Source organism: Atractosteus spatula, chromosome 9 (assembly GCF_055471065.1).
Source record: "Atractosteus spatula isolate fAtrSpa1 chromosome 9, fAtrSpa1.hap1, whole genome shotgun sequence".
NCBI lineage: Eukaryota > Metazoa > Chordata > Actinopteri > Semionotiformes > Lepisosteidae > Atractosteus > Atractosteus spatula.
Window position 1 is genome coordinate 3,668,076 of NC_142714.1, and position 15,203 is coordinate 3,683,278.

Genomic DNA, 15,203 nt, shown 5'->3' on the forward strand with positions numbered 1-15,203 from the left:
AGTGAAACTCTACAGAATCCCCTAGGGATGAGTGACTTAGCACTCTATGTCTTCCAATGCCTCCCTGTGGGATTACCACTGTAACTGTCTAGCTGTCTGAGGAATAGGGTTTTTTTCTTAACCCAAATTTACAATAACTTCTACAATATGCTTTATAAGCAGGAATAAGACTCTTTTTCATCAAAACCGTTATGGTATTCCACAGGGAACACTATTATTATGTCTGTTTTTGTGCTTTACCAGGAAATGTTCCAGACCTCCTAAATGTACACATTGTCATAGAATGTATTGGGATATCAGAAGCTCTATTGTTATTCTTGGGGATTGTTTTCTTGGGCTCTGAATTTATTTTTTATTTTGTATGACAAAGAAATTGATTCTGGAAATAATACCACCCATACAGATATGTTCCATTCAACATGGAGCTCAATTTGTTCCAGTAAGAAATGCTGATTTTCTTGACAGAAAAAAACAGTATTGACATGCTGTTTGCGTTCAAAGTATACACCTTCTGAAATGTACAAAGCTGGTGTGTCACGCCCTCTGCAGCCAGAGGGCGCTCCTTCTCTGTCCTGTCCCTGGTTTCCGGTCTGCTGTCCTTCCTGTCCCTCTCTTTCCCTTGGGCTATATATTTCCGGGTCTTGCACTCTGTCCTCGCTCAGCATTGACGTTCGGATGTCCTGAGACCCGCCTAGCACCAGGGCGCCCCACGTCCGCTCCCTGAGGGCATAGGTTTCTATACGGCATTCCTGAACTCTTTGCACTATGAGCCCGGGCCTTTTTCCTGTCTCGCCGCTACGCATATGGGTCTTTTTCCGCTCTCCTGCTCCCCACGGTTAGTCCCTTTGGACGTCCGTGACATGGTGTGCCTGTTAAGTATGCAATTACATTCACTCACTCAGTTAAACACCATCATCTTTTTGTGTGGTACTCGGATTTTAATTGGTATGCAGAGCTTACAAACTGTTATTTAATTTTCCTTTAGGAAGAAGTACAGCTTAAAAAACCAATATATTAAACATTGATGGTGTTTACTAAAGGGTAGAGAGACGTATGTAATATTCATAATGAAACCAAGGGTTTGACTTGATTTGAAAAAAAAAACTGTCAACTGACTTATTAGCTGATGAAACGGAGTATCGGACAGGACATTTATGAATGAAGTGTGTCAAGGCTCATCTCCAGAAAATGTTCCAGACATGTTCCAGGAAAAATCATTTTGGTCATCGTTGGCTCAGGACATGAGCTGGTTGTCCCCAGAGGACACAGACTTGGCATTGGCTGCGTTCTGCACAATTTATCTGTGAAGAATGGCCAAGATGGCCATTAAAAACAGAAATGGGCTGGAAAGCAAACCCCTCACCCCTATGAAAGACAACCCTCTGTGGCATTTGGGGATAGGTTTATTTTATTTTCCTATATACCACGGTACCAAATGCTTACTGTAAATGGTAAACTAATATTGTATGAATATTAAAGGTTTTCATGCTGTTTTAATATATTGATTATTAACTGAAAGATTGGGTAAAATATGTACATGTACTGGAGACACCTTAATTGTGGTACACAATCTGTCACATATTGAGTTATTGAGGTGACCTTACTCGTTTATGCTGGTGGTGCTACCACTTCTCCCTACCTCCTGGTTGCCTGGGATTCAGGTGAATCAATAATTTTATTTTGTCCTTCACAATGTTGACAATCACAGGGCTGTACTCCCTGGTATCTTATTGATATCTTCTGAAAACGATTGTAATATTAATGAGATTCCCTAACATTTAGCAGTGATTAACCAGGCACTTTACAGGGTAAGGAATCAACATATTTTTTAATTCTATTGTTTCATTCACCTTTGAATACATATATTTTAAATACATATATTTTTGTCATATATGTATAAATGTGACTAATAACACAATGGTGAAAATTAAAACATGAGAGAATAATCAGCACTTTGAACAATGTGCATGTAAATAGATGATAATGATAAAAGCACACTGAATCAAAATCCCCCCTCATTTAAGGTTATTACATCTTTCTGCCCAAGCAATTAACAGGGAACTTAAAGCTGAAAATAATTTCCCCCCTTGCGAAAAGCACAGTGCCCTAAGTGTGAAACCGCATGACATGTTGCAAAGAGGTCTGGAACACAAAGGTGGTTGATAGAAACAAGTACCCCCCTCACACTGTGAAAAATAAGCTACTTGATTGGTTTAGGCATTTGCTGTCGTTAATTAAATGACCCTGCAATTATAATCAAAACAGGAGCCTGTGGTCTTTGCGCATATGGACGAGCGCGGTAATATTGAAGCAAGTTAAAACCGGTAAGGGTTTGAACTGCAATACAGTACCCTAGACACTGAGATTCTCTCAGTCAAGAGCAGAGTGCTAAGGAGTCATGTCTTTGTAGGCGGTGTGTTGTTAGAAGGGGACGCCGAAGCAATCCATCATGAAGCAGGTGGCCTTACATTTCTTATTTATCTTGAGCAGGGCTGTGACCAAGAAAGAAATTCACTAGTGTTCTAAAAAAGAAATCCCCTCTGTGCAACAAGATACCTCACTTACACAGGGCAGAGAAAAGATATTCCCTAACAGTGAGATGCAGCCGAAAGGACTGAGGTCTCAGGTTGTTCACTTTAATGTCTATGAATAGAAGGCAGGGTGGTGCAGGGGTCAGCGTCGCTGCCTCACAGCGTGGGGGCCTGGGGTTTAATTCCTGCGGTGCGGTCTGCGGGGAGTTTGCATGTTCTCCCTGTGTTTGTGTGGGTTTCCTCCAAGTGCTCTGGCTCTGGCTGTGCCCTCGACCCCGTATTGGAAAAAGAGGTTAGGAGATTGATGGATGGATGCCTGTTAGTTCCTCTGTCCGTACACTTATGTATAGTCGACCAAAATATGCTTGACAGAATAATAGCACAGAGATATACACAGGTATAGAAGTATAGTCCTTCAGTTTAATTTTGTTTAAAGCAGGCAAGAAGAACTGCACTAGATGTACAATGAGGCTGGAGAAGGTAAAAAAGTGAGCCATAAACAAATATGAAGAAGATCAAAAGTACAATAACACTCTCATCTCATAAATGAATAGAGAAAATCATATAAGTGCATTTCATATAAAGTGCATAGGACATTCTGTAGTATATCCATTATACCTGTAATTAGGAACAGTGTTGTAAATATGCACACCTGTTGTAAGGTGTAATCAGTCAAGCCAAGCAGATTAAACAAAGCCCAGTGAAGCCTTGCTGGGCACTAAATGCATTATTCTGTATGACTGTACCTGTACCTCTTGATTATGTCAGAAATGCATTTGGTGAGTCGGGATAAAAATCAACCAACCAACCATGTTAGGCAGTCACTCAACAAATCATGTCTGCAGCATTAGCACATAATATTTTCCTTGCTTCTATCCTGCGCTGTGTGTTTCTCAGTTGGATTGCTTTATCCTCCTCCCGCAATTCCAGCCTCTTCCAATTTACCTCCAGTCATTTTCTCGAGCTGAATAAGGGATGAGTTAATTGACTAGCTCTGCCTTAGAAAAATGTCTTGGACCAGTGCCTGAATGAAAGTCTGTATTCCAGTTAATTCAGCATCCTGAATGACTAGCCTGGCCTTAAAGGAGAACAGAGAGGATGAGCGTTTGTAAGGAGCTGAGTCCCATTGTGGGACAGTGAGTGGTGACAGTCTGAGCTTGATAAGAAATTGCAATTATTGCTAATAATGAATTCCAGCTGCCATTTCATGCAATTCTCTGCCTTGTTAACCTCCATGAAGAAAACTTTTTTTTTTACATTCAAAAAGCAAGTGTGACTACAAGGTTATAAAATGTCAGACTATGAAATATGTTTCAGCTTCCAGTCGATAAGAAAAGAAACATTGACTTGAAACAAATAAAAGACACACTGACTTGATAAAAAATAAGCAAAATGCAACTTGTTCATTTTTTACCTAGCACAAAATACACACACATGCATTTATACATTATAATACATTATACATTGCGTACATACTGTATATGAATGTTGCAGTGGGGTATTCTACTTTAAAACACACATGCTCATGTGGTGTTGTCTGGCAGCCATGAGGAGGGCTGTGCTTTTAGATTAAATCGGTTTGACCTGTTTGTGTTTGTTGCGTGTTAAAGTAGACCCTTGTGGTCATCTGTTGACAGACTCTCCCACTCATGATGGATTAGTGAGGAGTTAACTGAGCACTTTGGGAATTCTCCACGTGATCCCGAGTCAGTGACCTGTAACAGTGTGAGGCCATTGTGTACAGAGAGATGTGTTCAGCCTCCTGGTGCAAAATACACTCCTGGCCTTTAAGCTCAGTCAAGAACTGGTCAACAAACTACAGAACGAAATTACGTCGTTCTGAGAATTGTCACTCTGTGTAAGCCAAAAGCACTAAATAGTTCTGCTGTATGATTTCTGGTGGGGATATCTTTCATGGTTCACAGAACCATACTAATATTTTCAGATACACCAAGTAGATTTCAATCTACCTCAATTTTTAAGTGTTGAAACCTATTTATTTCAGTCATGCTCTAAAAGAGGTGCGTCGCTGCATCAGGTCCCAGAAGGTGATTGTTAACCAAGTGAAAAGATTAATTTGATATCATTATACAGAATTTTTTTGTAGTTCAGAAAGTTTTAGAAATTAATCTTTTCCCCTTTTTGCCCTAAGTCCACTTTTCAGCTTTGGAAAACAGGAGAGGGCACAAATTCTAAAAAAAAGGTAAATTACAAGTCTGGTCCTTCTCTGGCAGAAAATATTACATTATATATCAGAGTTCTTACAGATATATTATAGATGCCAAGAATATGGAAACTTATAAGAAGCATGCAATTAAGTATGCTTCAATCCTTCATATGCAGAATTATTTTTTATCTTTTCTTCAAAATTAAGAGACACACATCTTCATTGTACATATACACACACTCACGCAAACCTTGGTCTTTTATTAAAAATATAGCCACATTTTCTGATTGTGTCAGACTATTTCATGACAAAATCTTTTTTCGGTAGTTAAATTAAATTCTAAAAATGACAGCCCAGGATGACAAATACAGTATAAAGGGGTAGTGTACTCACAGTGCTGGCGGAAGATCAACTTTGTCACAACCCCTCACACGTACTAGGAATGAGCCAGGGAGGCAGCCGCAATGGTGGAGTTGGGGAGCTAGAAAAGGTGCGTGTAGAGTTATAGTCAATGAGTGGAAGTGCAAGATTAAAATTTAACTTCTGTAATGTGTATCGCAGTCAGTTACAGTATAAATAGTAAATTAAACAAAATGATGGTCTATTATTATATTATTATAAATCTCTTAATCAAAATCCAAAATCTGTACCCACTTTTATATTCAATAAATTGTCAAATTTACATGCAGAAATAGATTTTTTACGCTTAATATAATTTGGTGAATCATTTAGCTTCTTAGTTTGGAAAAAAAAAACAGGACACTAAGCCTGCTGGGAAAGGATTTTGAAATGCCTGGGCTATTCCTTTCCGAGTACAGTAGTATGTTGTCAATTGTTGTCATTATGACAATATGTGGGCAATACAAGACAGAGAAGTAAGTTAAATGTGCATCATTAACATGAACATGGAGGGTCTTACACTACACATGGGTTTGCAAAAACCAAAATAATTTCATAGAAGGTATTGCAATGGTAGAACTAAAACGAAACAGAAGAAGGCATTATATTAAGGATGAAGTGGTTACCAAAGTTTTTTTCCTGTCACATACATTTTTAAACGGTCTTTTTTGGATTAATTTAGGGACAGAATGTCGGGATGTGTCTACGTTGAATACATTTGTGCAAACAGATGGCAACTTCGTCTGAACATTTGGTCATTAAAAACTTAAAATATTCATTTTTGTATTGTTACACAGCAGCTTCTTCTCTCTTTTTCAAACTCTCCAACCGCAACGTCTCCAAGACTGACATATTCCCCTACTGAAAGCAGTGAAGCAAAACGATAGTGCCCCATCATACTTCCTTTCTTACATCTGTCATTTGGCATTTCTGTTTGACAGCTCTATTTTGACTCTGAAGTTGTAAGACATTGCAGATGGTCTTGAGCTATCCAGAAGGCTTTGCTGTGGAGCATGCATTTAGGAAGAATCAAAAGGCAGATTTTAAATCCCTAGCAAACTGGATGAAATAGGTCAGTGGCACCAACATCTCAGCAATTTTCTACATTTTAAACATTTCGTAGCTGCATTCTTCAAAACTTATCATTTTAGATTAGAGCAAAATCAAATATACCGTATGCTTTAAAGAATACAGGATACGATTGGTTGGAAGCTTAGATGCAATTTACTTAGTTTTACCAAACATTTCAGAAAGATATTCATAGTATAAAACTGGTATTGATGACCTTACTGTTCGTTATTATCCTTACCCCTTATAAGCTTACTGGTTCCCCATTAGATTTGAATCTGAATCAAAGAAATTAATAGAGAAAACGAAGACCATAATGTAATTATACTGTAGGTTGCATTTGATAAATATGGTCCTCAAGAAGCAATCTGTAGTTTAAAAGAGTAAAAAACATATAGACACAAATATTGCAATAAATGTACCACTAGGTTATTTTACTCAAGACTTAAATAGATGTAAAACAATCAAAGGTTCAATGAATAAAATATCAAACTAAATGTACGAGAGCCTGAGTGAACAATTAAACAGATTCTCATGAACTCTGAACAAAATGTTAACTTTCCTAGAAACTAATGCTTGATCTTTTAAAGAGTTTGGTGAGGTTAAATTAGCTTCAACGATGCAATTAAGGCTAATCATGTTATCACCTGGGATTCTGATTCCTTTCAATTAGGTCAGGCCTCCTGTTAACACAACAGCATTCTCTTGCTTCAATTCGTAATTACCCAATTAAATCTGTATTGTTCAGGGTCTGCAGCCTGCCACACAGTGGCTGTGTCTCAAAGCGTCCGGTAACCTACAATTGCTTTTTGTGTTGCGAGACATGCTCCGGTGTTATTTTCTAAATCAACGAAATGATTTAAAATGGCTGGGAATTAGAATGAATGTTCTTTCAAACCAGTACATTGCATTCAATACCGGATAGAAAACTTTTAGATTATACTAACTATAACATAAACGGTGTTAAAAGAAATTGTTAAATCATTTTCCAGTAATTGTGGTATTCATTAAGTCAACTCAAATTAAAATACATATTACATACAAGTGGAAAGTATTCCTATTGTTTTAAACCTGGTTTCCAACATACCTGTTATACTCAATTTGCCCAGCGTATCCAAAGTACCCCATACTCCCAATCTACCCATTGTATACAATCTAACAAGTGCACTCAGTGTATGCAGTGTATCCAATATACACAATGTACCCCATACACTGTATACCTAGTGTACCCAATGTACTCAATGTGCTGAATGTGTGGGTTCACTGAGGAGTACATTTTGTATATATAAGATAAGATCACGTTATTGGTCATATACATGTTCTTGTATTAGGAATTTGTCTTTTCGCATACCCCAGCTAGCTCTCCATGAGACACACGGACAGGGAGAGAAGCTTGGGGTCGGAGCGCAGGGTCAGCCATGCACAGTATATGGCACCCCTGGAGCAGTTGGGGTTAAGGGCCTTGCTCAGGGGCCCAACGGAGTAGGATTCCTCTGCCGGCCACAGGATACGAACCAGCAACCTTCCAGCCACAGGCGCAGATCCTGAGCCACAGAGCCACCGCTCCGCCCCGCTGATGGGGGACATGTCAGATATTAAACTGATAAGAACATATACTACACTTGAGGTTAGTCAAAAGGCTGAGAAGCGAACATTGGGTGCAAAGGGTAAATTAGGTTCAATGTGTACAATAATAAATAAATGAACATATTTCCCAGTTTCAATGCAAAATCTACAGTATGTGCTGTGCTAAGAACACTCTACTCCTACCGGGACTGAATCGTCACCTCTCACTGGTGTAGGGCCCAAACTCCACAACGCCAGGAGATTCTGCCACACAGGAACTGCGGGATTCAGACAAGATGCCGTCGCTCTAAGAACACGTACACACAAGTATTATATCGTATTATTCAACATCTTTAAAACGTGTGATAGTGCAAATGCTCTTGTTTTCAGATGGATGACTATTTTACAAGCTGTTTCACTTTTCCAGCGTCAAGGTTATCACCAAGAATGTCTCAAAAATTCCAAAGAAGTTCTGGCGTGAAATGAGAAAAGAATTCTCCTCTACAACACAGAGCCATGCTGCTAATGTTCCTGTGTTGTCTGCTTTGCTGCGACACACGACAGCTTTTCTCCTATGTTGCAGAAACACTGGCTTAATTAAGATGAAGCTGTCTATTGAGAACTGCAGGAACATGCCAGGTGCAGCGGAAAGAGGCGATATTTCAAACATCTCTGCGTTGTGCAGTTCCCGGCGCTAAATGTCACCAGGATGCCCTGGATTGGTGATTTTTAAGCCCTGTGTTGCTCTGTCAAAGCCCCAGACCTCTAGGCTGTAGAAACATGTTTTGATTCATTGTTTTGTTGAACACCTCCAAGCTTTTAACCCACATGATGACGATGGGAGGAAGAGAAATCACAAGAGCAGCGCCTGTTTAGCAAAGGGGAACAATAAGCAAGGAAAATAAACTCTCCAAAATTTGCACCCATTGATATTCAACTCTGGGCCTTAGGTAGAGGCTTAGGTTCGACATGGAGTACTGGTACCACTCTGGCACGGTCCAACAGGGACAGGAATGCTTACAAGGCTGGGATTGTGGTTGACAGCCTGTTGGAGTGAACAGAAAAGAATGTACTTTGCATGAACATCAGAAACAGCCATGTCCTGTTTCAATAACTTCAGGGTGCTCTATGTCCATGCAAGATGTCAAGATCATTTCAGTTGAAGACACCAAAAAAAGCACGATCTTTTGGTATTTCTCAGTTGATATCTCTGTTGAAACATCACCAGGCAAGCAATGGCCACAAGGAAGGATGCACGCTGGATGTGATGCCACACACAGACACACACGCTCCCACCAGAACCTATTTTCCAGAAACCAGTTAGCATACCAGGATATCTCTGGACTGTGGAAGGAAACCAGAGCGCCTTGAGGAAACCCAACATGGGAAAAACATGCAAACTCACTGCAGAAGACACCTCAGGAAATGGACCCAGGGCCCCAGCACCGCAAAGCAGCAATGTTAACCACTGCGCCACCCAAGCTCATCTGTTCTCATCGCAGTTCTCTTTTTGAACATTCCCTGGGCCATTATCTCAGAAATAGTTTGAAACCATTATCCTATTTAGAGCAGAAGCATGGATTTTATGAATCCATGATGAATAATTTGTCAAATGTTACTCTTACTCTCAAAACTGATCAGTTATCCACCTCAATATTGAAACATTGCATTCACACAGGCCACTCAGTCTTCGCAAATTGAATTTTCACTATTTTTGTAGCTAGAGAAAATCAGAGTGAAAGAGCAGTGGAAGATAAAGAGGATGCTTTCAGGTGGAAACAGATTCATCTATGGAATGATACTGCAGAGCGGATCTTCAAATCAATGAGTATTGACAGGGTTGAGAAAAAATGAAATTTGTCCTGGTTCGTTGAATGGGAAGCTGGACTGCAAAGCACCTAAAAATAAAATAAATGGTGGCCATAAAATTACTTACATTATGGAAAAAAATTTTGAGCAGGGAAGGAGTGGAGCTGCTGAGAAAAGCCAAATGTAATAAGGAACAAAAGTGAGCTCAGCCATGTTTGACTGAATTCTCATTCCTTAGAGGGTAAAGTGCTCTCTATACATAAAATCTATATAAATCTTAAGATTTAACCTTTTCATGATTAGGTTAAATCATGGAGCTGCACAAAGGTGAATATTTCACCTTTTAATGATTTAGAAAATATTTTTGATAGATTTTTAAAATAAAATTCCCCTAATGGATTAATACATTATATCTTTACAGAATCCTGTCTGACCTCACTTTTTCTTTAGAAAATGAGAGTCAAGTTTAACTTTTTATTCTGAGCCAATAAATGGATTTCTTGTTTTTTTTTAAGGAGGCTCTGACATTTTGCTATTGTTCATTTGACTTTTCTTTTATCAGAACAGTTGGGCTCTGGCATATGGACAAAAAAGGAAATTGAGCTGTGTAAGGTCACAGATTTCACCAGCAGCTAAACTGGGATTTGAACAGACTATTTTCTGGCACTTGTGCTCATCCTGTTCTACTACATCCAGTCAGGAAGTATAGGCCATCATGTTCTGTTTGTGAATCAGCTCTAGAGCAGTGGGTCTTGCCTTTTACTTGAAGCTATTAGCACTGCAGTACTGAAACCTTGAAGCTACTTAGAAGGAAACATCTAGAAACCAATCTGGCATACGTACAAGTCTATTATCATGCCCTCAAAATTACAGGCTTCTATAGTTGTCTGGCCACAAAGGTCCTTACAGGGTAACGACACTTGGCACTGATAGTGAACGATGTCAAGGGCTTACACTAAGTGCCATGCCAAAGTGTCAGATGAACAGTCTATATGCAAATTTGCCATATTCCACTAAAAATTAATAACCGCTTGTCAATAAAATCCCACATGTACTTCACTGTAAATTACTGTCCATCTGTCATCAAAACCTTTCACATCTGTTGAGCTAGTCCCATCTGCATGAGTGTGAGTGTGGGCTCTGTCACCACATGCTATTTTCTCACAGCGTCTGGAATTCAGTGCATAATATTTTAAGTGGCTCTAGGGTTTTGGCAAAACAGGGGTGTGATATCCAGTGTGAAGCCAGAAGCTTGAGAACAGGACAATTCATTTTGGTTGGAATGCATCCATATATACTTGTCAATTTATAGCAGCGTATTTAAAAAACTAAATAGGCTCCATCACTTAAGCTGTTAACAAGGGTCAATGGATTATTATACAACAGGCATTGACTGAGTGAGACTTTGAAAGACTAATCTTTAAAAAAATTAATGAAGTTGTACATGCCTCCTTTGACAAACAACTGTATGCCTGTTGCTAATGGAGTAAGACGCGAGTTAGCTACTGCTCTGCTTGTGCTTCTGATGCACAGAAGAAAAAAGCCAATATGCAGGTGTAATGCATTAAAATACAAATTTTAAAAATAAACCAAAGAAAATTGCACAGAACTGGAACACAAATACAGATAAAGGAATCATGAGAGGTTTTCAGTATAAAATGTGACTCTGTAAAAATGTAAATATCACAAAGTTAGCATATAGTTTGACCTGGCTGACATACTGATGTGATTTGCCTCTGGATAGACAGCTGTGGGACGTCCCCCCACTGTGTGCAGCTGCAGGCAGCTGGCGTAGGCTGGCCGGTCTCAGGGGGTGCCTCAGGAGACCACTGGCAGGCTGGTCCCACACGTGCTGTACAGCATTCAGGGCTGGAGAGAACACTGCTCGTGGCAAGACCTGGACATTGCTTTCCTCAGGTTGTGTCATTGTTCTGGTGTAGCGGAGCTGGTTCGGATACGGTGACACGTAGCAGGGACCTCGGCTGCCTGGGCTGAGGGAGGTCTCCTTTACCTCTTGTGGCCGGTTCCCTGTTGCGTTACGCCGGAGACCCGGGTTCGTGCCCCAGGTGTCGCGGGACAAAAGGGGTGGCAGAGGGCACAAGCCCGTGCTGAACAGTAATGGTCACACTGGCACCATACGGTCTGGCCTTGCCCTCCATGAAAAACTGCACTTCCTGTTTGACTTGGGGAAATAAAAACAGGATACAAGAAACATGGGATTTGCTCCTGCCCTGGGAAGGAAATCTGGGATTCACTCTTACTCAGGGAAGAGAACGTGGGATTCTCTCCTGCCTGTTGGAAGATTGAAAACCCACACGGAGGACCTCCACCAGGAAAATGAAAAATAAGCAAGGGAGACTGTGAGAACTAGAATGACATCTGACAATAGTTAAACTCCATCTTTCAAGGTCTACCTTTTCTAAATTCTTGTTGACTACTTCTAGAATCCAATCGCCTTACAGCTTATCCTCCAGTTCTGTTCCAATGGTCATTTCCATTACATTATACTGCACTACATAAAATAGAAATAGACCTATTGGACCTACAGTACTTTATTAGTTTCTTATAATCCTTTCATGAATGCATGTTGCCATTTCTCCAATCAGTGGGTAACCATGTCTTGAGTGGCTGTTGGAATTGTTTTTCTAATGGCTTGTGAATTTCATATTCTTTAAGTACAGATATTAGAATTGTTCTAATATCTGTAATACACTTGGCTCTTTAATGCTAATAGTATTTCATACAGAAAGTTTGTCCTTCCTTAGCTTGAAGTCTGTCCACCCGAGTGTAGCACTCATTTAATACATCTGCCACTTTCATCACCAAAATCTTTCTTATTTTTATTTTTTACTATTTGTTTACTGCTGTAAAACTGAAAAATCTATTTGATCTTTATTTTTTTCAGTCTCTCTCTTTCAGCTTTCCACATAACTTTTTTAACCTGTGCTTATATTCCATTTGTACCGTGCTTTTTTAACTAGCTCCTTTTAGTTTTAAATAGTTTTAAAACAGTGATTTTGTTCCTTGTGTGTTTATCCTAATACTTTTATTAAACTGTATGGGTCACTGCTTTCCTGCCTTTGATTTGCTTACTCTTCAGAAGAGTTTGTAATGGATAGTCTTAAGCAGAATGGTGATTTAACTGTTTACCTGTTTACTTCTGAGCGAAAGATAGAGACCTGTGCTAAACTTGAACACAGGCAAATTGATAAAGCCTTACACAGGGGGGCACATCATTCTGGTCTTTTTGGACTCTTGTCATGATGGCACAGAAATATGTCACGATTGTAGTCCCTCCCCCTTAAGGGCGCTCCGGCTCTTTCACTTCGGACTTGATTTTGTGCACCTGCCCCCTGTTTCAGCCTGTTCCCAGCCCACCTTAAAAGCCAGACGCCCACTCAGTTCGGGGCTCTGCATTGGTTTCCATATCATGCAAGCCCGGGACCTGGATGCACCTGGCTCTGTTATGCTTTTAGTTTCTGTTTCTTGTTCCCATTCCCGTGCCCCCTGCCGGTTCCGACCCGGTTCCCATTTTTAAATCGTCTGTCTCGGATGGATCGCCTGGCTTTGGACTTTAGCACCGTTTTTGGATTTCCCGTTCGTCTCATCCCTGGATTGTTTTCCCCTAAACTCACCCCCCTGGACACCTGCGCACTTTGGACACGTCCCCCGTATTGATTCCTGCCCCGACTCCTGCATTCCTTTTTTCCCTGTGTTTTCTCACTCCACCCTTGGATTGTGTCGTCTGCATAGGGCCCTGAAAGAACTCATTCGTTACAAATACACAGAGACACACTGTATTGGAGCAGCAAATGCCTTACTGAGATTATAACACAGAGCACACATTTATCCCAAAAAGTGAACACAAGAAGGTTGTATAAAGAAAAGATAGACTATGCCTTTCAACAGTCTTGCAAGTGATAAAAGTACAGGATCAGTCTAAATGTGATTGACAAGGACAAAAATATCAGGAGACGCAAAGACTGAAAAGTCAAGGGAGAGAGACAGGACAGCTGTGGCTGTTTTTTGATTGTAGAATGTACAATTAAGAATTACGAAGGACTGTTCTGTGTCTGACAGAGAACTAATGATTTTCTTTTAGAAATGGAAAAGCATAAATGTAAATCATGCTAGGGTAAAAATCAACAAACCTCTTCATTCACTATTTAAAATGTAAATAACATAATAAATAATTCTGAATGTTCCCAGTGAGCTATTGATGCATTTTCATTGTGGATCCGAATACAATACAAAACAAAACCAATTTATTCTTCTTAATGTACCTGCATGCCAAGATGTTCCAGAGTACTGTAGAATAAAAAAAAATGAACATAAGCAAATACAAATCCAGTCATGAGCCATTACACACTAACACTTTCTAAAAGTTTCCACTTTAGTTTTAAAAGAATGTAGCAATTTAACATTTCTAAGAACTCCAGTAACGGAAGAGAAAAAAAATCTGTCCCTAAACTTTTGCCACACACCCTCTGGTACATAAAATATCTAATTAATTCAGAAACAAATTCAGTCTTTTTTCATTAAAAGACTTCAATTTTTAAGCAAGATCTTTATATTTAATTCTAAAAAATTCAGCAGTGTTGTTTATCAGGCGATGTGTGACGCTCTCGTCTGCTTGCCTCTGCTGAATTTTGTTCCACACGCACTAGATTGACATTGAAGGGCAGCATTGTACTAAAATGGAAAACTTGAACACTTTCAGAATATGTGGAGCACTTGATGACAAGCCCCCATTCTTCTCCAACCACTTTTTTCCCAAAGGCTAAAAAGACATCTCTCCCGCTGTGCCTAAGCTAAATCCTTTGAGGTAGTTGTACAATTAAATCTGAACAACAGCTAATTAAACAATTATTACTTCACACAGAGAAGCTCCCAAAACCTCCAAAAAGTCAATTAACATGTATCAAGGTATTCCTACAAAACGTTTACTTTGAAAGTTGAATGTTTTGTTGTGTTATTTTGTGCTCTGAAACAAAAACAAAAGCAAGCCTAGCTATAATTTATAACAAAATGATTTGCTCAGAAGCCTGTGCTGTGGGCTTTTTTTGCAGGTGAAGTCAATTACAGCTGTAGTGTCAAATGGGCTGTTGTTGATGCTTTGGGGCTTCTTTAAACAAATTTCAGGGTTAAGTAAGTACACTAACAATTTCTAACAAGATACTGAACTAGCCCGGCAACTGCTTGTGATGGGTTACTTTCAAAGATAATTCATGGTGACATCATGCATAGTTTTCAATCAAATTCTCAGTGTCTCCACCTCTGCCTTTCCCACTCATTCTCCTGGGCCGAATCATGATTGGTTTAACACCACTTTTTGACATGGAAAAACAGCTCAGCCCAAGAGCTGTGGCTGTAACTGATGTTCTCTATGTTTTGCTGTTCAGTTTGGAGGGAGCACTTGATTCAAGCAGTGTCTGTGCAATACTTAAAACCTTCCACTTCTTAATGATTGACTTCAGTGTGCTAAAAGGGATATTTAGCATATTTCAAATGACTTCTTCACCCCTCATGATCTATGCCTTTCTACAGCTTTATCCAGGAAACCTTTTGAAATGTTCACAGTTTTCAAAGTTAACTCCTTGCTTGAAATGTAATGTCAGACTGAGAATGTTATAGAAACAGGTGTATTTATTCTGAAATTGCGT

General features: G+C 39.6%; 1 pseudogene; it reads right to left on the reverse strand.

The window, feature by feature from the left end:
• Nucleotides 1–7,716: 7,716 nt before the first annotated feature.
• Nucleotides 7,717–7,817, reverse strand: LOC148827967 (U2 spliceosomal RNA; annotated as a pseudogene).
• Nucleotides 7,818–15,203: the final 7,386 nt, after the last annotated feature.